This window comes from Choristoneura fumiferana, chromosome 11, assembly GCF_025370935.1.
Source record: "Choristoneura fumiferana chromosome 11, NRCan_CFum_1, whole genome shotgun sequence".
NCBI classification, from domain to species: domain Eukaryota; kingdom Metazoa; phylum Arthropoda; class Insecta; order Lepidoptera; family Tortricidae; genus Choristoneura; species Choristoneura fumiferana.
This window is the reverse complement of record NC_133482.1, coordinates 2865624-2893356: the sequence shown is the minus strand read 5'-3', so window position 1 is coordinate 2893356 and position 27733 is coordinate 2865624. Positions and strand designations below refer to the sequence as shown.

The 27733-nt window shown below is 38.2% G+C and overlaps 2 long non-coding RNA genes across 2 annotated transcripts in view; both read left to right on the top strand.

The window, feature by feature from the left end:
• Positions 1-27733, top strand: part of LOC141432493 (uncharacterized) — a 126620-nt gene that overhangs the window by 78792 nt on the left and 20095 nt on the right. The window lies entirely within an intron of this gene.
• LOC141432303 (uncharacterized) lies at positions 10049-12158 on the top strand. The gene is made up of 2 exons (XR_012451809.1): positions 10049-10258; positions 10975-12158. It is a non-coding gene; the product is annotated as an uncharacterized lncRNA (long non-coding RNA).

Sequence of the window (27733 nt, the reverse complement as noted above, 5' to 3'; positions counted from 1 at the left end):
GTTTAAAATGCTCGGTTTTTATTTTATGGTTTACCTACTATAAGAATTATTTTAAAAATTGTCATTGCGGCAAATACTTATAGTATAAGCAGTAAAAGTGGAAGGGCGGTTGTGGTGCTCAAAATGATCTAAACACTCTCTTATTAGGTACCTTGGTGACCGCTCATTCACTTCTGCTGCTGACTGTACCTCAAAATCGATAAATTTTCTTAGTGCAATTTGTGAGCTCAAGGGTCAATTTTGTCGACGTCTTCATTTGGAATGAGCTATCGCCTGCGGTATTCCCGGACCGCTATGACCTTCAAGTTTTCAAGAAAAGAGCGTACTCCTACCTTAAAGGCCGGCAACGCACTTGTGACTCTTCTGGTGTTGCAGGTGTCCATGGGCGACGGTAATCGCTTACCATCAGGCGATCCGCCTGCTCGTTTGCCCCCTATTCCATAAAAAAAAAAAAAACGAGATTTTTCGGAATGTTATTAAACTCAAGTTTTAAATAATACATTACCATTGACCATAAATAAATAAAAATACACATCTATGAATGTCAGTTATCTATTGAGATAATGCCCTGTGACTGTGACATATAGACGGACAGACTGATAATGTAGCGACATACATATAGATAGTTCCGTTGATAACCCTTCGAATACGCAACTAAAAAAAAAAAAAAAGGAAAAAAAATATTCGAGACAAAATATCAAAATACAAAAAAAGGAAGGGTGAGTTACAATTACTTCGCTAAAAATCATGCCCGCTTTTATGCGTGAACCCTAACAAAAATTCGTTTATTACTTTATTCTACCACTTTTTGGCGCGTTTATACCTATACCCTTATCAATTTTATTTTTTTGCGCATGTTTTTTATAATTTGAATTTTACAGTGAATTACTTTTCTAACTGCAATGCTGTAATTTTTATTGATAAATAAATAAATAATTAAATTAGAGCTTTCTTTATAGTAATAAAGAGTTTATGAATAAGCCGAACATATAGATAGACAGAAACGGCGAAATAATAAAATTTCCTATTTCAAATCACGTGCAAAAAATACAATTACAAACTTGATGTTTCCAAGTACGAGTAGAAATTGTACGTTTTATACCAATTTTAAACCGAAAATGTCGGACGTTGCAGGAATTAAAACCGTGGAGGTAGTTAATCAGACATGGCGCCTCCGAGCTCGGTGTAGACTAGGGTTCCACAGTCACAGATAGTATTCTTGAACAGGCAGATTTATTCACTCACCTATTCAAAGAAGGAAAAAAGCCAGCATCATCGGTAGGTACAGTCATCTGCATTAACATCTGCCACAGCGGTGCGTGCCCACCGGCCTAGGAAATACTCGTAGAGTCGTAGTATCAAATATTTATGCACGCTTTGTTTGTCATATATTGGTGCTGGTGACTGTCCTCCCCCACCCTATATACGTCCCACTGCTGGGCACAGGCCTCCTCTCAAAATAAGAGGGCTTGGGCCATAGTTACCACGCGGGCCCAGTGCGGATTGGGAACTTCGCACTTACCATTGAATCGCTTCGCAGGTTGTGCAGGTTTCCGCACGACGTTTTCCTTCACCGCAAAGCTCGTGGTAAATTTCAAATGTAATTCCGCACATGAGTTTCGAAAAACTCAGAGTTGCGAGCCGGAGTTCGAACCCACGACCCTCTGCATGAGAGGCGATAGGTCAAACCACTAGGCCACCACGGCTTCATGCTGGTGACTGTACCATCAGCCAAATAGTGGTCTGCCACCCTAAAGTTGATAATCGTTTCAATGTCATAAGTGGCATGTAATAAAACAATAAAGGAATGGAGCACTTTAAGAAGAAGAGAAGACAAGCAACAGTTAAGGTGCTGTTGGTTGTCATCCTTAAGGTTATACTGCTCGCACTCGTTTTAGCAGTGATACTCTCTTTCTCCTCTACGTACGGAACCCTCAACACAAATAACTCTCCTGATACAAAAAATGCAGAAATCTAGCCAGGGTGAATCCAGTTTATGATTTACGCCAATTAGAGCGCTTCATAACACCGGACTGCACAGTTGAGCTAGATCAGTGACTTGAAAATGTTAACTTTTGCACGCACAAAACTAATTTGTTGTTAATAATAATATTGAATAATGTTTTTCCATCGTATTTTGTCGGGTAAGTTCGTATTTGTCTTGTTTTTTTTTATTTTAAGAAGAGAGAAAGCAAAATAAATACGAAATTGATCGATTATCGATCGATCGATCGATTTTTTGCAGGTGGTAGGACCTTGTGCAAGGTCCGCCCGGATTGCTACCACCATCTTGCTCGCTAATCCTGCCGTGAAGCAGCAGTGCTTGCACTGTTGTGTTTCGGCGTGGAGAGTAAGATAGCCGGTGAAATTACTGGCACTTGAGGTATCCCATCATAGGCCTCTAGGTTGGCAACGCGTCTGCAATACCCCTGGTGTTTCAGATGTTTATGGGCGGTGGTAATCTCTTACCATCAGGAGACCCACTTACTCGTTTGCCATCCAGTCGAATAAAAAAAAAAAGATTAAAAACGATATCGATGAAAAAACATTATTCACTGCAGCTGTACCTACAATGACAGAATGAATGAAATAAATTTTGTTAAAAAAAATCCTTGCATTGTTTTTGTACTTGCATTGTCATCTGAACTAGGTACATTTCCATACCAAATTTCAAGTATGCCATTAAACGTTCCGTCCTGCTGAGACGATCTTTTCCGGACCACCAAGATGTCACTGCCAAATTATTTATATATATTTAGGTTAATCTGACAACTGGAAGTGGGTCCAATTCAAGATTTCAAGATTCAAGATTTCAAGATTTGAACCAAATAAATAAATAAAAAAACAGGGCAAGTTAAATGAAAGCTTGTAAAAAAAGGTAGATACATACTCGTAGAAAGAAAATTACAAGGTACGTATGATAAGCCATTAACCTTATTTTGACACTACTAAGCTGAACTTAACCTAAGGTTAATAATAAAAATAATAAAGTGAGTTTTATAATAATAATACGATTATTTCAAAGAACTGACGTTCATACCATAATAATGTCACAAAAATTTGTTAGTAAAATTTGCTTAAATTTTAAGTTACCGGTTTAATGTTTCTATAAGTCGCTATAAGAATAACGTAGTCTAGTTATGTACAACGATGCATCTCCATCGAGTGTGAAACGCTACGATTGGCACAATCGTCTGATTTTCGCGGCTCGTTAATCGCAGGTTCGTTAACAACATCCATTTGCGTTCTCAAGTTTACGCCATTGGCAACAGAAACAGAGGGTAAGCGAACGTAGTTTTTTAAGTCGTGACTCACGTGAAAGGGAAACACCAAGTTGATTTGAAGACATTTATTGTCAAGTAAACACACACAAACATTAGGAACATAATATACACGTTAACTGATATCACCGCACTTTCCTTAAAATTTAAACCATTACAGCTCACCTGAACAATTCTGAGCAGCACTAACTGTCACCAACTCAAGAGTAACTATTTTTATTACAGTTGTTGTCTTCTACACGTCTCGCAACCAAGTGTGTCCCATTCTATCACGCTGCTTCGTCCGTCCTTACTATTCCCGCCATTTTACGGCAAGCTACTCTGCCTTCCGTGATTGGTGTTTATTCGGCCAATCATGGGAGGCAGCCAATGAGATGACAGCTAGTGTTGTCAGTTAAAATAATGGGTATTGATACAAAAAATGTTGCCATTTCAATAAAATTAATCTAATTACAATAATAACGCTAACACACGTAACATACATCCATATCATAACTTCCCTAATAATATGTTCAGAGACGATAAGTAAATGACCTACATTAAGAAACTTCTATCTGTGGTTGCCTCAGCTTAATGTTTACATTATAGTGCCGGTAAGCGAGACTTTATATAATTACATTCAAGTTTCGAACATCTGAAAAAAACGAAAATCATGTTTGATTGCGATAATCGAATGAATACATTTTTGAATCGCAAAAATTACAATCGATTTGAGAACAAGTCTAGATTGTTTATGAATTAAAAACACTATTTAACTGTTACTGTCAGTCATTTATTGAAACTGAAAACCTCAATTGCAATGCCTACAAACAAGAACCACTACAGTATATCTTTACATATTGTAGAAAACTTATGATATGCATGTAGATAAAATTATGTATGCGACTGTACAATTAGGCATTCAAACACTCGTGAGATATTATTATACAACTCGCTATCGCTCGTTGTATAAAACCTCACTCGTGTTTTAACGCCTTTCATTATGTATCAGTCACAGAAATAACTATTATATGCAACGTAACAACTATGCCAAATTTCATGGCTCTAAACCTAGAGGTTGAGATTTCGAAATGGTATCTTTATCCCGTGGGCATATCGGGACAAAAAGTAGCCTTCAGTTATTTCAGATCTTCAGCTATCTATATATCAAATTTCCAAATCTGTCCAGCCGTTTTAGCATGAAGGAATCACAAACATACACACAGACATACAAATTTTCACATTTATAATGTTAGTAGGATATACTGCCTACTGTAACTTAAACTCTCTTGTAGTTAAGCGGACAGAAACTCAATTTGCGTTCAGGGGATAAATTTGGTGTCGCCTGATGGATGCTAACGGTACCGACCAGTCATTTATGGAGCCCGATAGCGTCAGTATTTTAGGCAAGCAATCATTTGGCTGAGGCCAATGTACGGGAATTTGTGTGACAGTGGACTATTGCAAATTTGTGCAATGAGCGCAATGAAGGTGATAGATTAGATGGAATATACTCGTAATTGACCTAGTCCCAAACTAAGAAAAGCTTGTAATGGATACTAGGCAACGGATAAATATTCTTAGATAAATAAATACATACTTAAATAGATATTAAGCATCCAAGACTCAAGAACACACAATAGATTCATACAAATATCTGCCCAAGCCGAGAATCGAGACGTTAGAATTGTGAGGTCCGTTTCATTTCACAGTCTTGCGTGCGATTGGTTGATGAGCTAATACCACAGAATATATAATAGTACTGGCATACAGAATGGACACGCTCCGCCCCGCACCGGTTCGAGTTACCCCACCCCTCAAGCGCAGATTGTAGGAAAACCGTAGGAAAGCAGTCGGGCGCGCAACGCGATGTATGTCGGCCGCACCGTCGCACGGCACTAAGTTCGGGAGCAATAATTACATATTACATACGATTTAACAATCGAATGTTCAGAGACAAATCCTTTAAAAGGAAATATTTTAGTGTAAGTAATCTTTAATTAATAAGGTCTCAAATGATTAAACCAATAAACTTACATTTATTTGTATTTATTTCCTAGAAACCCGAAAATCAGTCATATTCTAATAATTTGTCGCTCGTACAAAGTCACATAATTTTCCGTGAAATCCGCGCGCCGGCAGGTCATTGCTCGGCTCGGTGGCCGTGAGTCCGCGAGCAAGCGCCAACTTGTCAGTGGGCGCGCGAGAAATTGAGATTCCTACCCTGCCTACTTCCTTTTCTTAATAATAATGCTTTCTAAAAGTATCGCGATTAATACGACATGAAATAACTAATTAGGTACCGAATAATTAGTTCAAGTTTGTAGTCATATATTTATTGTAATGTAAAATAATAATGCTTAAATACATAGACAGACACATTTTAAGTAGGTTTAAATAAAAATATATGATTAACGATTACATTTATTTACACATTTAAGCCATACCTACATACCCTATAGTACTAGGGTTTTGTGATAGTCAGCCCTGTGTGTCTTACGCACACATTGACGCGTGTACAGACGTCGTCGTGCCTATGTAGATTCCAGAACGCGTATTTTGTATGGCGTGTCCGCCCTGTGCTAATACTGTGTTCCAAGGCCTTCAGTTCCTCTCTCTCCAGTTTAATTTTGTAATTGTATAGCATGATATTTCGAGAATATTATTGCGTACGAGTATTCGCATGCGTATTCTAAACTATGATTACAGTCGTCCGGACGGCCAGGACCTAAAATTTAAAAAGAAAAGAACGGTTACAAACGTGGTTACAACCGTGGCCGTTACTTATCAAACGAAGCAACTAACGCAAGCTCCTTAATGGCGGCAAGTGACGCAGACGCCTTAGACACACCATTAATCACTGTGCTGTAAAAATTCTTGTTATAAATGATCCGACAGAAAAATGAGCTTACGTTTTTATGGAATGTAATTATTATGACTTAATTAGGCACTTGTTACAACGTTTTTTGGGTTCCGTACCGTAAACTACTTCAACTTTGCCCTCTGGCTCCAACATTGCCTGATTTGATTTAGTGTCGATAACTTAGCACTCTTATAGGTTTTAAACTTTTATCTGCACGGGAATTATTATTACGGGGGGGATAAAAGTTTAAAAACCTAAAGGGTGCTAAGTTATCGACTCTAAATCGAATCAGGCAATGTTGGGGCCAGAGGGCAAAGTTGAAGCAGTTTACGTACCTCAAAAGGTACCTCAAAAATGCGACATGTTAAGGCACTTGTTTTTCCCATATTTCTTTACGGTGCAGAGACGTGGACACAGAGAGAGCGAGAAAAAGAAAATAGACGTCTTGGAAATGTGGTGTTGGAGAAAAATGCTTAACATATCATGGACGCAATTTAGGACCAACGTCTCCATTATCCAGGAACTCAACATCAAGAAACATCTTTCTTCCATTGTACAGGGCCGTATTCTCTCTTTCTTCGGACACGTCTCGCATCGAGATGAAACATCTGTGGAGCGACTGGTGGTGCAGGGTAAAGTTGAGGGCACAAGAGCACGAGGCAGATCGCCTATGCGCTGGACCGACCAAATAAAGGCAGCACTTGGCAGTTCGCTGCATGAATGTACTAGGAAGGCAACAGTGATAGAGTAATGGCGACGGATAGTGCGCCGTATCACCACCCCGGATATGACGACCACGACTACTCTGTCAAGAGTGTAACGACTAGGAAGAGACCTCAAGAGGAAAAAAGGGAACCCTACAAGTATAGGATCATTTTGTTGTCCTCCTTCCTCCTTTTAGTCTGGATGCGTGAATGTAATAAGCTGAAATTAATGTCAAATACTCAGGGCTGCTTCTCCTTGAGGCAGTGAACATATTAAACTTCTAAGTCAATGTCAATTGCAGATGGTAGGACCTTGTGCAAGGTCCGTCGGGATTGCTACCACCATCTTGCTCGCTAATCCTGCCGTGAAGCAGCAGTGCTTGCACTGTTGTGTTTCGGCGTGGAGAGTAAGACAGCCGGTGAAATTACTGGCACTTGTGGTATCCCATCTTAGGCCTCTAGGTTGGCAACGCATCTGCAATCCCCTGGTGTTGCAGGTGTCTATGGGCGGTGGTGATCTCTTACCATCAGGAGACCCACTTGCTCATTTGCCAACCAGTCGAATAAAAAAAAATGCCATCAAAAGATACAATACTTAAAAAAAGTGTTTCCATGCAAATTGTCGTGATCGAAAAATTTATAGGGTACTTTCTTCTGGTTGCACGAGAAACTTGAAGTATGATACACTGAATACTAGGTGTAACATTTAGATCGGTTAGTATGTGAAAGTCTGAAAGTATAAGACATACGAAGATCTGTCCTTAGCAACCATGTCATCGATTTTAGTAACAAGAAAAATTGCATTCATACATATAAAAAAAAACTTGTGCTCAACTCGGAAAACGAACCCAGACGTTTATTTTGAAAAATAAAAGTTACATTATTAAAGAATATGAAATACTCTTACTATTTTACTCCACGCCAGTGGTAGTGAGACTGAAATATAAAAAAAAACCGCTCAAGTGCGTGTCAGACTCGTAAATCGCCGAAATGTAAGCAGTAAAATCACAGAATAACTATAGTATCTACTTACTACCTAAAATCGCAAATTTATAAGTAGGTAAATATCCGAGCAGCTAGGGTCGCTCGCGTTGCTTAGCAACTGACGGCTGTCGCTTAAGCCTAACAACGGCTAGCAACCGAAAACGCTAAAAAAACACGTTTCTTGTATGACGACCGCTTTTACTTTTTTTTGTTTTTAGTATTTAATTTTGTTTTTATAGCGGCCATAGCAATACGGCTCAACCGATAAAGCCTTGTGACAGACGGACGGACAGACAGACAGAAAGCGGAGTCTTAGTAATAGGGTTGTGTTGATACGCTTTGGGCATGGAACCCTAAAAAGGATAGCTATACATTTTTCTAACTAGAACAGGAAGTTATCCGCTCTCCTCCAACCGAAAGTAGATGATATCATTAAAAGTTTTCGAATTTAGAAATGGCCGTTTCAGTGAGGCTTGCCTCTACTTTTTTGTACTTTTACTAAAGACTTTAATACAGAAACTGGAAGGTTAAAATTCGTAATGATTGGGAAATGGATATAGGTCCTTTTTAAGTTATGCTTGTTCCTCGATGTAGTTGGAGGGCTTTGATTTGGGTTCAAGTAATATTTTGTGACGGTTGACGAAGACGCGTGATTTTGTCAAAATTAGACATTAATGACATTGTAATAAGAACCACGGGACGCGTCACTCTACATATAATTATAAGCCACCACCGTGTCGTGGCAGTAATTAGTAAGATAACTTTTATTTTGAGCCGCCTTCAAGATAAGAGGAGGTTCTAGTTAAACTTGTGTGTGTGTTTTTGTGTGTGTTAGAACTTTTTTCTATGTAAATCCATTGATGATTGCTTTTGTATCAAAGCTGTACGTCTCATGTACTTAGTTCAATCTAAATGTAATATTATAATCTATCAGTGTTTTTTGAGTTACCTATCCTAATAATACGAGCAGACGATATTTAGCTATTACCGAAAAATTGTTTTTTTTTTGGAGTTTGGTAAACTTTTTTGCGACATTATTTTTTATTTTGCGTCGCGTGGGATGTGAGTCAGCAGTAGCAGAAGATATTAACTAAGTTGTGCAAGTTTGTTCCCAATCATGTCTCCAGAATCATTATATAAATGCGTAAGTTTGTGAGTACCTATGTGAGTTCGTTACTCTTAACGCTATAACATCTTGACGGATTTGAGCAAAATTGTATATTAAGATACTTAAGTAATACAGCGTCTACGTTTTATTCAGATATTCCCACGGGATTAGGTTGCATGTATGTAAAATCGCAAAACTTTAATCACTAATGGGCTGTTTCACCATCCACTGATTAGTGTTAAGTGACGGTTAAATGTGATGCCGTCTCCGTCTATTCGAACAAAACAAATAGAGACGGCATCACATTTAACCGTCACTTAACACTAATCAATGGATGGTGAAACAGCCCCTAAGTCTAGAGATAAATGTTGCACCGTTATTTATTAAGCAGCGGTGTGGCTGCTCCTTTAAATGATATTTTAAATTGTCAATTAGACTGAGAGATCCGATTATGTATATCGAAAATACAAACTGAGACATGGATGCACAGAAAAACCAGAAAAAGAGACCAGCACTGGGAATCGAACCCAGGTCCTCAGCATTCCGTGCTGCGTGCTATAACCCACCACCACTGCTGGACAGGAATCTAGACACGATTTTTTCCTATGCATACATATCTCAGGTTGCTTATTTCTACTTTGCTACTTAAGCAGCAGCACTAGCGACATCTATGGTGCGTCGACAGACGTCTCACTCTTTCGGAACCAACCGCTCACCCAGACAACTGACGTCGCTACTAAGCAATCAAATTATGATTGCTTAGTACTCCAAAAAACCAATCATAATCCGATTATGTATTATGACACGACGTCCGTATAAAGTCCATACTAAACTTTATTTTTAGAAAGAGTGTCTCATTACGTTACACTAACGCTATCAGTGAAGCACAACCTTTAACTTTGTTATTCCAGTACTACAATCAAGCAGAAGGCAAGCAAGGTCAATTATGTTGTCATGGATACGGACCTCCACAATGTAACGCCTAAATCAATCGCTCTCAGCTGTAACTTAATTAAAACAGTAGTATTCAATTATTTACATAACATAAGAATTAGTTGCGGTTGTTCATGCAACAATTTTTTATGATTTTCCATGCTTCATATCTTAGTATAAAAACATTTACAAAACAAGTCAACTCTCACATTTCTGGCTTAAAATTTGAGGCAGTTGATAAATATACGAAGTGAAAAATTATCATAATAGCATTGTTATAATGTTTGTTTTATTACTTGCCTTACTTGCTGCGTTCGGTCTTGTGAGTGGGCAAAAGGAACCTGGTGAAAATCCAGCCCAAAGACCAGGCGTTTGGACTCAATGTAGAATCGGAAATCGTTATCAGGTAAAAAGACCTTCGAACTCAATCAGTTTATTCTCACACGCGAAACGCGTCAGTGTAGTGTATGGGTGATAGTTGGGTCTGTGTGATTTGTGTGTGTTCGTTCTTACATTGTGGAGGAGAAGCTGTATGAGTCACGAACATATTTTATAGATGTATGTATGTAAATACTTTATTGTACATAACACACAAAAATAATACAAAAAACAAAAAGAGTACAAAGGCGAACTTATCTCTAAAAGGGATCTTTTCAAGCTAACCTAAACTGGAAAGGAAAACTTTAAGATGGCGAACAGTAATTTATGCATACGTAGCTATGTAAGGTCGCGGGTGAGCAAAGTAATTGTTTGTAGTTCATTGATATGGACCTCCATAAAGTAACAATCAATTAATATTTAAGCTCTCGTGAGATATATTTCATTATAATACTAAATTAAACGGTTCAACTCATGATAACTATACTCTGTACCTATCAGTACAAAAAAAGATGTGGCAAAAGGAGCGGAATCAGCATATGCTGCGAGTGTAAGCGTATATAAGCCTGCATTGCGCAGCGCTGGTTTACAGTCCGCCCCCCTCCCCGCACTCCGTACCGCTTTAGCAAATAGCAAATACCGTTTAATTTAGTATTTTAACGCCTGATTCAATAAGTATTTAGATAACTTTGTCCTCAAAAATCGTTTTGCTGCAGTTAATTAGACAATGATACAAACTTTCAGGTGCTGGCAATTCTTAAGTTACCAGGAGACGTCGGCAAGGAGTGTGACAAAGACTATACCAGAGTTGAAGACGAGTGTCTCAGCAAAGTTTGGATTGACAACCTTAGAAGAAGATTATACCCATCAGAATAAATAGCGTCATCATTTCTGATCCTGCTCTTCTACTTTATGAAGCTATATTTCTTTTTCTTTTTTTTCTTCACTCGAAACACCCGCTGCCAAACATTTATTCCCAAATCCCATTAAAGAATGATGTAAGATGTAACATCTCTTGTGTATTAAATATAATGACCCGGATAACTCACGTCTTAAATCGAGTTTAGCTCGACATGTTTCGGGCTAATCCGAAACAATGATGATGATCCGTTGTAATGATGATGAAAACGCGGGTAGTTGTGTGCCGGTGTCAGTTTCGTCGGGTAGTCGCGCGAGCAGAGCAGCGGCGGGCAGTGCGCGTGTTGCAGCAGCCGCTGAGTCGCGTTGCTCCGAAGACGAAGGGCTACGGATTAGCCCGAAACATGTCGAGCTAAACTCGATTTAAGACGTGAGTTATCCGGGTCATTATATTTAATATGAGTGAATCTCACGGTAGTTTCATGTTCAAAATCTCTTGTGTATTTGTTTCCAAGTAGTAGCTGCTCGAAACCGAATCTTCTGCTACGGCGTCAGTTATGGCCGGATCGGAAACCAAAACTTCATCATCATCAGCCGGAAGACGTCCACTGCTGAACAAAGGCCTTCCCCTTAGAACGCTACAATGAACGATAACTTGCCACTTGTAGCTTGACTGTAGCCACCAGTTGTCCACAACTCACAATGTCGTCAATTCATCTAGTGGGAGGCCTGCGAACGTGGTCGCCACTCGAGGACTTTCTCCCCCAACGGTTATCTGTTTTTCGAGTGATGTGGAAGCCAAAACTTTAAGTATATGTCAGAATTACTATTATATCCTGAATTTATGAAGTTTTTTCCGATACAGTGAAATTTAAATAAATCAAAAACAATGAATGACAACTTGCTTGCTACCCTGTATCCACATTACCCGCAAGATCATTAGTCCACATAACGCTGACCACTTAGGCAATTTCTTTGAATTTAAAAAGAAGAGTCACTTTTTTTTGTTTTTTTCTCTCTTTTAGTCACATCATTATTCTAATCTAAAGTATAATAAATCGGTCCAAATATCTTTGTCTCTTATTGAGTTTCCGTGCTGTTTATATCCAGTCCTCATTTAGAGCAGTTCTTATTCAAATTATTTATTTACACGCTTGGAGTCCTGAAGGGCTACTACGAAACTCGAAACTCGAAGCTCGTATCATACCGTCCCTCTCACTCTCGTATTAAATAGTATAAGTGTCAGAGGAACCGCACGACACGAACTTTGAGTTTCGCCCCCGGCGCTGGGTTCGTGGAGACCGCGAATCGGCAAGCGTGGCGTGGGACGCCCTCAGACTAGGTGAAGCGATAATCTTCACAGGGTAGCTGGCAGTAACTGGATGAGAGTGGCCGACGATCGTGCTCAGTGGCGTGCAATTGGAGAGACCTATGTCCAACAGTGGACTAAGATAGGCCGATGATGATGATGATGATGATGGTGATGATGAGTCCTGAGCGCAAATCGAATTTCGTATCGCATCGTCTCGCTGACGCTATTATTATTTAATACTTGAGTGAGAGGGACGCACGGTACGATACATACTTCGCTTTTCGAATTTCGTAGTACGCGTGCGAAGCCGCGGGCAAAATCTAGTAAACAGATAAATACATTCTTGGTCGACTAAAACTACATTATAAATATGTAGTTGGAACCAAATATATTTCCACTGATAGTATAATAAATAGTAGAGTAGTCCTGGCACAAGATGTATCACTACGGGGCCGTCGTACGGCACGGCGGCGCGTCGAGAGCCGCACACGGCATCATTTCCGGAACGGCGAACTTGGACGCTATGTTGTAAGATGCCGTTAGAAGCCGTTTTGGTAATTCAAAAAGTGAAAAACAATGATTAGAAACTTTTTAAGTACTGTGTTAAATTGTAAGTAAATGCAAATTGTAGGTAAATGCAGTAGCGATTTGGATCGACTAGAAAAATTGAAACTAGCGAATACATACGTATAAAAAAGCAAATGAAAACAAAAACACAACTAGCACGTAGGCTCACCCGATTAAACCTCTTTTACTCATTTTCACGTCTCATTCACTCCACACAAGTCTAAGGTCATACGGTCCGCTCGTTTACCTCAATCATTCGTACATAAATTCACCCTCATTCCGACATATATATTTTAAATGTATTGAACTTAGGATATATGTTAGGCTCTAGCAAACAGACTACACATAATAGATACCCCTTAAGATCCCTTTAAGGGATAAGTTATCCTTTTTACATGTTATATGTATTATCCTGCAGGGTATTTTCATGTGTTTTTATGTACTATAAAGAGTTACAATACAATACAATACAACCTAAACCTAAATTATAGTTGTAGTGTTTTCGTAAGTGTTAAATACAGCTCTAGAAAGCGAGATATGGAGATCAAAAAGGGATGCTTGAAATAATCGTGCGGTGATTTCCTCCTATGTTCCACACCAACATTAAACAAATATAAACATACATAAATGCTGTTATAAAAAGGTCCCAGTTCAGCATGTCGCTGGTTCCGAAGAGTGTTCGTGCTTCTTTAATCCAGCCAGCTACATACCTTGCGCGTCTGATCGTCGATGTTAAGATTTACGACCTTCTGCAGATAAGGCCCACCCTGCGATAAAGCCTGGCCTGATGGGGTTTTTATTCACTTATGCTCAGTGCAAGAAACCGGAAACGTGTAGAAGTCTTCTGTGAGGAATGGCTTATCTGAAGAAATTTAAGTTATGGTTTATGGTACTCGTATATAGGTTAAATGATTATGTTCATCAAAAAAACATTTTTAACAAAAGCTTTTTTTACTGACTGTACTTTTTGTGTCACACTGTGCATATTTTGTCATACAAGTTACATGTGTGTACCAAATTTCAAGTCAATCCGATCACTGGAAGTAGGTTAAAATGAAGTTGCAAGATTTGATCCAACAAGAGCAAACAGGGCAAGTTAAATAAAAGCTTGTAAAAAGCATGCCAAGTTTTAAGAAAAGTTTTGTGATAATTTATTCCCAAATGCAGCCATAAGATAAGACTTTAACTCAACCAATATCACGTGAAGACTGTACCATAATGCATAATGTATGTGACCCATTTAACTCTGTCAGACCCTGGTGGGTTATAATTTTATCTCAGCTATAAGATTAGTAATGCTGATCGTTTTAACCTTTTTAGTGCATTAATGGTTGCAGGGGTACAATGGGGGGATGTTAATGTAATTTTATGGGTTCGGGTAAATTTGCATTTTCTTGATAATTAAGCCAAGTCACAGAGCTAATGGAAAATGTGACGTGACTTAAAAAGCGCATAAAACCATGTATGTAAGTATACATTTCTCCGGCTCAACTTGTAACTAATCACCAGTCAAATTCATTCATGCGCATGCATGCATGCAAGCATGCATGGTCCGAGGTGGTGTTCCGTAATTTTAGGGAAGGACGAAGACGACTTTCAAAAATCTCTAAGACTAGGTATAGGGACCTTAAGGTCTAAGTAGTTGTAATAATAAAAATACACTATCCTTTTTCAATGTTTATCCTTTTTTTTCTTTCTTTTATTGAAATTTTAGAGTGCATTGGTTTTATTACTATTATGCTATAACTTTTTATTGATAAATAAATAAATTGCTCAAAGAAAGTATTCAAGAAATCATAAAATCAGAACTTTAAATAAAAATAAAAATGGAGAAAACAGTAGTGTGTAATTAGAACTCTATTGAGTACATAAATTAAACTTCAGTAGTCGGTACCGTTATGAGTCAGTACTTCAAAATACCAGCTAACAACCAAACCATTTCAAAACTTCCCAATAACGTGTCCTGAGTGTTGAACTTTAAGTTCAAGAGATACTATGCAGTCCACGCGTCCTACAAAACACGTGTTCAAATTAGTTACATCCAGCTGCTGCTTCAAATTCTATGAACTTGGCTGTCCCGCTGCCGGGCGATCGGAACTTTTCTTATTAACATGCAGATTGCGTGCAGTAACTTTGTTTATTAAATTGTACGTGGAAAATGGAGCTTTTCCACGAAGTATTTACAAAGAAACATGTGTGGGTGTGTGCGTGTTGCGGCAGCCGCCGAGTCGCGTTCGCGTGCTCCTGAGAAGAAGGGCTACGAAATAGCCCGAAACATGTCGAGCTAAACTCGGTTTAAGACGTGAGTAATCCGTTACAATACCATTTAACAAGAAACATTACTTATAAATATGTGTATGTTAGACTTCGATGCAAATGGCGTATGTGTACGATCTTTCGAAACGTAACTGTTTAGTAGACGGCCGGATGGCCAAGTGGATCGAGGACCTGACTACAATGCTTGAGGTTCTGGGTTCTATTCCCGGCCAGGGCAGATATTTATATGAATAATACGAATGTTTGTTCTCGGGTCTTGGATGTTTAATATGTATTTAAGTATGTTTATCCGTTGCGTAGTATCCATAGTACAAGCTTTGCTTAAGTTGGGACTAGGTCGATTGGTGTCAAGTGTCCCATGATATTTATTTATTAGTTGGTGAAATTCAAATCATTTATTCAGTAATAAGGCCGCGATGGCCTTTTTACACGTCATTTTTTAAACTATCAGCTCTTTCGGAAAGGCCATCATTGCCAAGAAGAATGCGCCGCAAGAAACTTGGCAGAAAGTCATTTTTCCAAAATAAAATAATTACAAATTAAAATACTTAAATACTACAGAATTCAATAAAAGAAAAAAATACAAAAAAATAATAATAATACAGGGATGTACGAGGTTACAAAACTAAACACTAACTATATCTACGTTTAATGGAAATGTAGAATGTTTCCACCGTCATAAAACGTAGACAGACGGGTCTTAATTCTGAGCTAAAAGTAAATATAATAGTACATTACTGCCGGGAAAGAAGGGCTTGCAGGCCGAGCATGTATATACGGCCGAGCGAAGCGAGGCCGGATAGGTAAGTATACGAGGCTGGCATGTTCTTTTACGCCGAGGCTTGTATTGTGCTTTTCTCATAAGAAATAAAAACTCCTAGAAATCAATGTTTTATTCGTAAGACAACTAAAATTGTACCAAATTCAATTATAGCTGCCATCTATAAGTATAAGTATTTATTTCATTCTAACATGATTTTTAAAACGTTAAAATAATCCCAATAAAATCAAATTGCTATTAAACATGTAGATATGACGGACTGCAAAAATAAAAAAACACGTTTCTAAACGAAACTTTTGAAATGACAATGGAACTTACTTGCAAATTGGCTAAAGCCCAAGTCCAGTCAATCAAAAAAAAAAAGACAATGACACTTGTCAATTTTCCCGCCAAAACTTTTTTTTATTGTGTTTCTTGTTCGGCTTTTAGGGCCATTATACACGAACTGTAGCCTATTCAATCAGCTACATTAATACTTTATTATGTAAATTAAATTGTAATGTGACGTAAAACGCGTCGGTAATATTTATAATATTTACATATAGAATATTCGTAGTCCCGTAAATTTATTCATTAAATAAATGAATTCAATAAATGAACCTGTTGTATCAACCCCCTTGCCACTCTGACATCTATAAGAGGAATGCCTGTAACATGTGTATCGTGCTGTATAATAACCTTCCTGACAAGTTGAAGGTGTTGCGTGGTAGATTATTTAAAGTAAGGCTGACGGGTAGCCATTCTACATGATCACTGCTTCTATATCTGTGGACAATCATTGTAATTTTAAATTTGCATGTTGATGTTGTTCATCGACTGTATACTTACTGTTCCTGATGATACCTATCTACTTGTATCCCTTTACTTGTAGGCCTTTATCGTGGATATTTGACGTTTTAAATTGAAACAAAAGACTGTTGTCTTGCAGGCCTAGGCCTGCAACCGTATATTTTGAAGCCTGTTTTATGGAACACAACATAAACATTACATAGCATGTTTGAGAAAATACTTTTTATTGTGTAACATAAACCATCGCTTACTTCAATCAAATTTCACGCCAGTCGCGTTATGTCCCTTTGAGTTTTAACAAATCAATGAAACCTCGAATATTGTACAAGTAAAAGTGATAAAAGACAAATTCTAAATCATTAGAGAAACAAAGCAAAGACGAATACTGAACCGAAAACAATGCTGGCGGTTTCAATGCCAAATAGAGGATGCCATTTTGAGTGTACACGTGATGAAACTCTGTAAATAATTACAAAATAAATAAAGTTGATCGATCAATAGCATCAAAAAAAGTTAGTAAAGGAGATTGTCAAGATTTGGGCTAATTGCTGCCCACTGTGTTACTTTATTTTAGAAATAAGTTTCTGTTTGAAAAAACCTTCTTAATATAAGCTTTTTTGCTGACTGTACCTTTTGTTGACTGTACTTGCATTGTCATTTAAACGTCCGTACCAAATTTCAAGTCGGTACTATTTATTAACCATTGAGAAGTTCCATCCTGCGGAGACAATCCTGGCAGGACCACCAAGATGCCACTACCAGATTTTTGTATTGTCACCAAATTTACATAGTATGTCAAATTTCAAGTCAATCGGACCGCTGCGCCAGTGGGTCAAATATATAACTTCCAAGATTTGACGCAAACAAATAAACAAACAAACAAATAAATAAATAAACAGGGCAAGCTAAAGAAAAGCTTGTAATAAATAAAACATACATATTCAAAGTTGACGATTACTAGGTACTGAATTAACAAAATGACGATTAAAATCAAAAATCAAAATAATTTATTTTCACCTCAGCACCTCAAACAGGCAGGTTTTGCTATGAGAAATCAGTGAGCAAAATCGCATTTTGCTCACTCCGTGAGACAAAGTAACTTTTTAATTATTTTTTTTAAATGCTGAGTACAGTGTTGGGTCTACTCACTGAATTCCAAATATTTGAACTTTACTTTGATCTGTCATTTCACTTCAACTCGAAAAAAGCAAGAGATAGGATCAAATTTGTCGATTACAAACTTAAATAAAATTTTTGGTATTAAAAATATATCGAAATATTTCTAAAATGTAAATTTTCCCGATCTTTTAATAAAGTATGCAACCTCGTTGCACGAAAGCCGCTTCTCTCAGTGGGCTGGTCATATCTGTCGAAGAACCGAGAACCGCTGGAGTAAACGAGTTCTTGAGTGGAGACCGCGTCTTGGCAAACGTAGTGTGTCGCCCTCCGGCCATGTGGAGTGACGATCTGCGAAAGGCTGCTGGTAGAAGCTGGATGCGTCTAGCCGAGGACAGGGCGCAATGACGTTCTTTGAGGGAGGCCTATGTCCAGTGAACTGCTATGGGCTGATGATGATGATGTTCGTAGACGGAGTTGCGGATAACAGCTAGTATTAAATACCTATAAGAGTAGGTACCTATCTAGTAATAGTTTCTCACTTGATTTATTGACACAGACGGAATTGCCTTCCTTGAGTTTCCACTCTTTGTCCTAAAGTCTCAAGCTATCTCGAATGGCCTCATAGCCTTCCGTTCAATTACCCCGATCAGTGTAGAAAGTTCCAGAACCAAGTATTCTAAGGAACTTTTGAGATCTCAAACGTTCATTGTTTATTACTTCAATTTATGACCAAATTATGACCGTACTCTTTTGTTCTTTAGTGGAATGAAGGATATTAAGCGCGTTTTCTTCTTTTTATGTTGGTACAGTCAGCAACAAAAATATACATACGTTTAAAGTGCCAAAAATATATATACATAGGACCTTATTGCATGATTATTAAGGTATACAAATACATATTTTTTGCACTTTGGCTGTATTCAAATTTTTGTTGCTCACTGTACTTTTGAGTATTTAATATATTATTAACGAGCCTCGGCAACAATGTACTATTTTAAAATTGACTAATGAAGCTTTATGTGATTAGAGAAAAACTCATATTTCTACATTAAATTAAAATCAAGGTCATTGTCGGGTCAGAAATAATGAACATTAATATCAGTCTAAGCATAATAAGAATTAATGTTGAATGCTATAAATATTGCTCGATCCCATGAAAAGCTTTATATCCCGATAAGGCTGCGTTTCTACCAGAGATGTGCGAGAATGTGTTGCGAGGTATCAGGTTTTTCATCACACTTGCTCGTAAACTGTGTCGTAACATGCAGCCTACCTTGGTTGCAACCCCCCAAATAAAACCCTCGACCTTTTTGTTCTTGTCATGAAACCCGTGGTCGGTAAATGAGTTATTGTGCGTACTAATTTTCTTGTCATGAAGCCCAAGACGCCCATACTAGTGCTGCTGCAGGACCAGCACACGCACGTCAGGCTCACGCTGCGGAAGGGGGAGGGCGGCGCTACCAAGAGCGCAGCATAAGGTATTGGCAATATTTGGAAGAATTATATTTTTTATTTCACAAATATAAAATTTTACTAGCAAATGTGATGAAAAACAATGTATGTCGCACGGGCGGTACTAGAATTACGAACATCGACTACGACTATTTACCGCCCTTAAGACACAATGATACTATTCATGAACCAATAGAAACGATTAATTTACCCCTCGTTACGCTCAGCTGATCCACCAGAGCTGTTCTGTGCGAGGAATGAAGCGTTCCTATTGGTTCATGAACAACACATTTTCGCACATTTCAGGTGGAAACGTAGTATAACACGGAATTTAGTCCGATTACGGAATTTGATGAATGCCAGGACGCTTTAAGTATTTCATCCCAGCCTATATACGTCCCACTGCTGGGCACAGGCCTCCTCTCAGAACAAGAGGGCTTGGGCCATAGTTCCAACGCGGGCCCAGTGCGGATTGGGAACTTCACACGCACCATTGAATTGCTTTGCAGGTTTGTGCCTCACGATGTTTTGCATCACCGCAAAGCTCGTGGTAAATTTCAAATGTAATTCCGCACATGAATTTGGAAAAACTCAGAGGTGCGAGCCGTGGTTTGAACCCACGACCCTCTGTTTGATAGGCGATAGGTCAAACCACTAGGCCACCACGGCTCTGTTTCATTAAGTATTAGTAGTAGTCTCCGCCGTGGTGGCCTAGTGGTTTGACCTATCGCCTCTCAAACAGAGGGTCGTGGGTTCAAACCCCGGCTCGCACCTCTGAGTTTTTCCAAATTCATGTGCGGAATTACATTTGAAATTTACCACGAGCTTTGCGGTGAAGGAAACATCGTGAGGAAACCTGCACAAACCTGCGAAGCAATTCAATGGTGCGTGTGAAGTTCCCAATCCGCACTGGGCCCGCGTGGGAACTATAGCCCAAGCCCTCTTGTTCTGAGAGGAGGCCTGTGCCCAGCAGTGGGACGTATATAGGCTGGATGATGGATGATGAGTAGTCTCTTTTGCTTTAAGTATTTAAATCCCTACTAATCCCTACTATCCCTACTTCCCTACTAATATTATAAATGCGAAAGTAACTCTGTCTGTCTGTCTGTCTGTCTGTTATTACAAAACATTAATTTTAGAGTTCCGCGCGGACGAGAACGCCAGTGTCGTAAAAAAGATCTTTTTTCTATTTCTCGCAGTCGGACCCATTATGCTGGAAATGTTTTTATAAAGCGAGCCTGCAAACTATTTAATAATAGCGAACGACTCAGAGACGTGGATATTTTTAATTGTACGTGTGCATTTCTGAAAAAAGCATTCAAATAAACTTTGGAGAGTACATAGTAGGATAACACTCGCAATAGTGATAAGGATAGGTGTACTATAATAAAGCAATTTTGTGTGTTTGTCACGTTTTCTTATATGAATCATTAAGGAAACTATAGGTCTGTTTGTATTTCTTTGTCTACAAATTCATGTTTATATATGACTGTTTGTTTCTCAATAAATAAATAAAAAAAATAAGTTACGCTTTCACGTCGAAACCACAGAACCGATTTTGATGAAATTTGGTATATAGGTATTTTGAACCCCAAGGATCAACATAGGATACCTTTTATTCCGGTAGAGGGCGCCACCGCGCGATAACCTAGATCCGCGCAGACGAAGTCGCGGGCTTAAGCTAGTACATTATAAATCTCAGTCTGTACACGTGATAACCAGAGGGCGGATTTGAAGTAGCGATTACAAGTTTAATATGGATATGACTAGTGCGACTGGTTAGATAGAAAGATAGATTTATTCATTAGATATCAAAGACTGTTCCATGTTTGTATTCCTAGGACAGTTATATAGAAAGCATTGCTTTGCCATTACATATCATGTTGTTTATTGGTCTTACAGTTATCTTATTCCTTACTCACTTACTTACCGCAACGCAATCTTATAGATAATTAAATTCCATAAATGTTATTCTTGCAACAAAGTATATGCAAAGAAAAATATTTTATTCTAATTAAAGGAGTTTTATACAGCTCAAACATAGGTAATATTTAAATGTGGCGAAGGGGTAAGATTAAATGGATTCTTGGCATGTTTTTGATGACATGAGAAGTGTTTTGTTAAACGACATACGTAAAATATACATAACTATTTGAAAAACGGTGCCTTTGAAAAAAATACCCGTTGGTAACCTCAAATTTAATGACGACCGGTTAGCCAAGCAGTTAGAGAACCTGACGATGAAGCTTGAGGTGCCGGGTTCGATCCCCAGTCGTAGATTTATAAATCGCCACTACTTTAAAAAAACTCGTACCTCAAAATAGATAATTTTTCTGAGTGAACTTTATAAACACTATGATTTTAGATCGAGGTTTTGTCAAAGTAGTGACGATTATGGATAATACGATCGAATGTTTGTTGGATGTTTAATTATGTATTTATCTGTATAAGTATGTTTATCCGTCGCCTAGTACCCGTAGTACAAGCTTTGCTTAGTTTAGGACTAGCTTAATTGTTGTTAACATATTTATTACTATTTTAATATTGTTTTTAAATAGCCCTGACTCCGCAATGAGGGCTATCGCGTATGAATTCGCCGCTAGAGGCGCTAGTGTAGCGAGAGGTCTTCGAAATGTCAAATGCTCACTGTTATTTATAATTAGAACAAATTTGTGAACATTTTGCAATACCTGAAATTAATTAGGCTAAATAAGCGTTACGGGGCAATGAATGTCTGTGTTTTGAAACAGTTTTATCTTTCGGAAACCTTTTTCCTCCCTTTTTTCCGAACAAAGCGGGACTACGCAACACTGTGGAATGCTCGATATTTTTATGTCACGGTTTTAAGATATTAAATATGATTTAATTGTAAATTTTGTTTTCACGTCCGAAATTACAAACTAAACACAATACTTCAGGCAGGACCTTTGTCTACAGTGGCGCCAACTGGTGAGCGCGAAAACGGTAGCCCTCATTATTTAAACCCATAATTAAAACCGCCGCCACTAATACTCCGGACACGTGTTTCACCTCTCTCCAAGGCATCAACAGAGGATGGTGGCACTTCGACGGTCGATTCGTTCCATCTTGAAGTGACCTAAATAAGGCATCATTAAATACCGATACTTAGCGTGGGCCTCCCGGGTAATGGAACGTAGCTGCGGTAAATTGTGCGCAGGAAATTATGTCATCGTCTCGTTCTATATACATTCCACTGCAGGGCACAGGCCTTCTCTCAGACGGCAATGACAATTATAATAAACTAGCTGTTGCCCGTGGCTTCGCCCCGTTGTTTGTTTTCTGTATTATTTTCTTCCATAAAACCTTCTCCTGACAGTAATGAACACAACAAAAAAAGAATTAGCGAAATCAGTCCAGCCGTTCCCGAGTTTTGCGCTTAGCAACACATTTTACGATTCATTTTTATTTATATAAATATATATATGTCATAATAATACTAGTAAGTTTTTTTTAATACATTAATAAACATACTCGTAAATACAGTCATGAAACTACCGTGAGACTCACTCACATTAAATGATATTGTAATGGATAACTCTCGTCTTGAAGCGAGTTTAGCTCGGCATCTGACGGCCTACTCCGAAGTTCGAAAATCGAAGTTCGTATCGTACCGTCCCTCTCGCTTTTGTATTAAATAGCATGAGTGTCAGAGAGACCGAACGATACGAACTTCGATTTTCGAATTTCGTAGTAGCCCTGCAGACGATGATGATGGTGATGTTGCGCGAGCAGAGCGGTGGCGGCGAGCTGCGTTGCTCCTATGAAGAAGGGCTACGAATTAGCCTGAAACATGTCGAGCTAAACTCGATTTAAGACGTGAGTTATTAATTCACATTGAACTAACAAGTCACGAACTTTGGCATTTACGACATTAATAGAATAAATAGAATTCCACTGGGCCAATTTCACACGTGTCTGCTCCTTGTGCTGTATGTGGCACGGGCGTACTGTCACGCCCAGTCGGGCATTGAGTAGTGGACTAGCTTAGCTTCAGTTAAACTCAGTTATTCTAAATCAATAGATTATTATCAACACATAGTTTGATTTTGAACGTGATACAAAATTAGTGTTTCAAGCGCAGTTAATGGTGGAGAACATAATGCATTCATTTGTCAAAATTAACTCAATATGACAACTGCAAATTAAAACAAACTAATTATGATGAAATTTTGCAGCATTAACTGAGCTAGAATCACTGATTTTCATCACGTTAAACGGGCAACAGCTTTTTTTTTTTTTTTTTATACGACTGGATGGCAAACGAGCAAGTGGGTCTCCTGATGGTAAGAGATCACCACCGCCCATAAACATCTGCAACACCAGGGGTATTGCAGACGCGTTGCCAACCTAGAGGCCTAAGATGGGATACCTCACGTGCCAGTAATTTCACCAGCTGTCTTACTCTCCACGCCGAAACACAACAATGCAAGCGCTGCTGCTTCACGACAGGATTAGCGAGCAAGATGGTGGTAGCAATCCGGGCGGACCTTGCACAAAGTCCTACCACCTGCAAAAGCTACTTTATTTATAGGCAATATAATGTATGTACACACTTACTCCATCTAAGCCGTGATGGCCTAGTGGTTTGATCTATAGCCTCTTAAGCAGAAGATCATGAGTTCAAACCGCGGCTCACACCTCTAAGTGTTTGAAATGTATGTGCAAAATTACTTTCAAAATTTACCACGAGTTTTACGGCAAAGGAAAATATCGTAAGGAAACCTGCGGAGCAATTCAATGAAGTTCGAAATCCACTCTGGGCTCGCGCGAGACCCATAATCCAAGCTCTCTCATTATGAGAGGAGGCCTGTGCTCAGCAGCGGCACGTATATAGGTTGAGCTGATGTTGATAATGACACGCTCCAACGATATATCATAACATAATTTTATAGCAAACCTTAACAGCATACAAACAACTACAAATATAATATACAGTCTGAACTCAATCCTCTTTCCATATTCCGTGCTCGTAGCACCGGCTACGAGTATTTGCTCGTAGCACGTCCGTAGCACCCTTGTAGCCGTAGCTGATCCCAAACAAACTGCTACGAAACACGTTGGATTTTGCTTTTGCTCATAAATTGCTTTGTAATATTTTGTTGAGAAAAAAACTGTGTTTAAGTTTAAATGACTTTAAACACTGAACTGTTTTTGTAAGTGATTATAATTATATAATCTTGCAAGTCAATACTTCTCGACTGTCTTTGTTCTCACTGACTTGAAATTTGGTATAGTTAATACCGAGTGTAGCCTGTAATACGAGCAAAAAATTAAAATGTAGATCGTCCTCGTCAAACTGAACAACATTAGTTCAGCGACTTTTGAAAATAATGGAGTCTTTGAATTTTCCCTTTTTCATACAAATTAAATACTGCTATCAATGTACGCCATCCTAGAACACAACTGTCATGCTACAAACAAGCATTTTGCTTTAGGTACATTACTTCTTCGAATAAACTTAAAAGTGTAATAAAAATTAAAAAAAAATAATTATTTTTAAAAGTCGCTGAACTAATGTTGTTCAGTTTGACGAGTATGATCTATGTTTTAATTATTTCCTCGTATTACAGGCCACACCCGTTATGTTGTACCTTTATAGATATACCTATAATTTATTATACCTATACTTTTATAGCCAAGTAGTTAGAGAACCTGACTACGAAGCTTGAGGTCCCGGGTTCGATCAGTAGCCGGGGCAGATATTTGTATGAATAATACAAATGTTTGCTGTCGGGTCTTGGACGTTTAATATTGTACTCATATTTAATGTACATATTTATTTATATAAGCTTTTCTTATTTTGGGACTAGACAATTGGTGTCAACTGTCCCATGATATTTGTTTATTTACAATTTTTTTTATTCCAGTTTGAAATTGTGAATATAATTTTGGTTTTACATTATGCATTGATGTTCTAATGTTTGAATATGTACCTCAAAGGTAAATAGCAGTTAAATTATGTTTACATGTATGCACACCCACCCAACTCCTGTTGGCTGTAAGGTCTATATTGGCTTGTTTGTGCCGGCGCGAACCATTCATCACTTGTTTGACGGCCACGTATTGAACTTGGACGCACTGTTTTTTAAGTTAAAGGAGGCCAGCGGAAATCCTATTCTCATCATCATCAGCCAGAAGATGTCCACTATTCTGCCCTCCTAAGCCAATCTCAAAAAAAGCGGAATCTCCAAAAAAAACACTTGAGTTATTTATTCAATGTGATGCAAAATGTCTTAAGACAACTACACAATACGCAACAGTATTAATAGCTCAAAAGTATTTTTTGAGATACCACCTATTGGCTTAGGAGGGCAGTATTGAGCAAAGATCACCCCCTTAGAACGCCACAGTGAACTTGCCACCTTGCATTCACCAGTTGCCCGCCACTCTCGCAATGAGGCTACCGTTTTCACGCTTACCATTTGGCGCCACTGTAGACAAAGGTTCTGCTTGAAGTATAGTTGTTAGTTTGTTATTATGGGTGTGAAAACAAAATTTACATTTAAATCATATTTAATACCTTAGAACCGTACCATAAAAATATCGAGCAAGTCTGCGTAGTCCTGTTTTGTTCGGAAAAAGGGAGGACAAAGGATTCAGAAAGACAAAACTGTCTCAAAACACAGACATTCATTGCCCCGTAACGCATATTTGCCATAATCAATTTCAGATATTGCAAAATATTCACAAAATTATTCTAATTATAAATAAACCCGCGCAGCTCACCTAAAAACATTGAGATTTGACACTTCGAAACCTCTCGCTACACTAGCGCCTCTAGCGGCGAATTCATACGCGATAGCCCTCATTACGTCAGCTCACCTAGTGGGAGGCCTGCCAAGCAACGTTTCGTCTTCCGGTCCGTGGTCGTCACCCAAAAACTTTTCTCTTCCAATGTTAATTACTTCGAGCATGTGGTTCGCCCATTGACACCTAAACTTGCATATTCTTCGAGCTATGTTGGTGAGTTTAGTTCTTCGGGGAATTTTATAGTACTATCTTACTAGTATTTTAAAATGACGAAGTTTGTGAAGACATTTGGATGTTTGACTGTTTACTACCCAATTAAGTAGTTACATTTGAACCGATTTAGTGAAGTTTGGTATCGAGATACCTAAATAGAAAGGATATTATTTAGGTAATTAATTATAAACTAAATACCCACCTAACTTAAAAACTTAATACCAACTAAATTAAATCTAAAATTAGTAGGTTTTTTTTAATTTATTATAATTTTTATTAGTAGATTTATGATGGGAATTTTTGACCTGAGGCAGCTCTTTAGGGCCTTTTGTATAAAATAATAAAAATAAAGGCGTAGAGATGTGACGACCTCATCGCCCGTTAAACTTGTGGTGTCAACTGTGCAGTAAATTATGTGTGTAATTGACCAATTATGTCAAAACCCATTTTTTGCATTCCTTAAAAAAAATTCGTCATGGATTTTTTTTTTGTTAAAATAATTATGTTTATAATTATATATGAACCAATAGTCTCTCCTATAACTTGTTAACGTGAGAAATATAGGTCACCAGGAGTTCGAATAGGAAAGGTGGCCATTCCATCATACGGCTTTATTTATATATCCTTTATCCACTTCGCGCCTGAAAGGAAGGTTTTGTGTAACCAAATAGATTACTTTTTCGTTGGATATTCAAGCTGTCGCCTTTATAATAGGCAAGTACTTTTACGGTGAAGAATGAGGCGAGCATGCTTTGAAAAGACTACTCGAAAATTTGTCTTTTCATTATTATATTTTACTAGTTTTTTTTTATAATTTTTTAAAAAGTTTTTGATTTTTTAGCGAGCGTATCAACACGGAGTTCCAATTCAAACTATACTTTTTAAAGATGTTTTTAAAAAGCCGTGGTGGTCTAGTGGTTTGACCTATGGCCTCTCAAGCAGAGGATCGTGGGTTCAAACCCGAGCTCACACCTTTGAATTTTTCGAAATTTAAGTAGTTATGTGCGAAATTACAATTGAAATTTACCACGAGGTTTACGGTGAAGGAAAACATCGTGAGGAAACCTGTTACAATTCAATTGCATGGATGAAATTCCCAATCTGCACTAGTGGCGCGTAGGAACTACGACCCAAGCCTGTGTCCATCAAAGGAAAGTATACAGGGTGGCTCATTTAGATCGGTCAGTATGGGAAAATCTGAAACTATAAGACCTACGATGATCTGAGTTCTTAGGAACCATATCGTCATTGAATTTAGTAACAAGAAAAACTGCAATCATACATTTTAAAAAAACTTGTACTCAGTTCAGGAATCTCAGTCCGGTTGTTTTTAAAAACAAACATTAATTATTTCTGCATTCAGT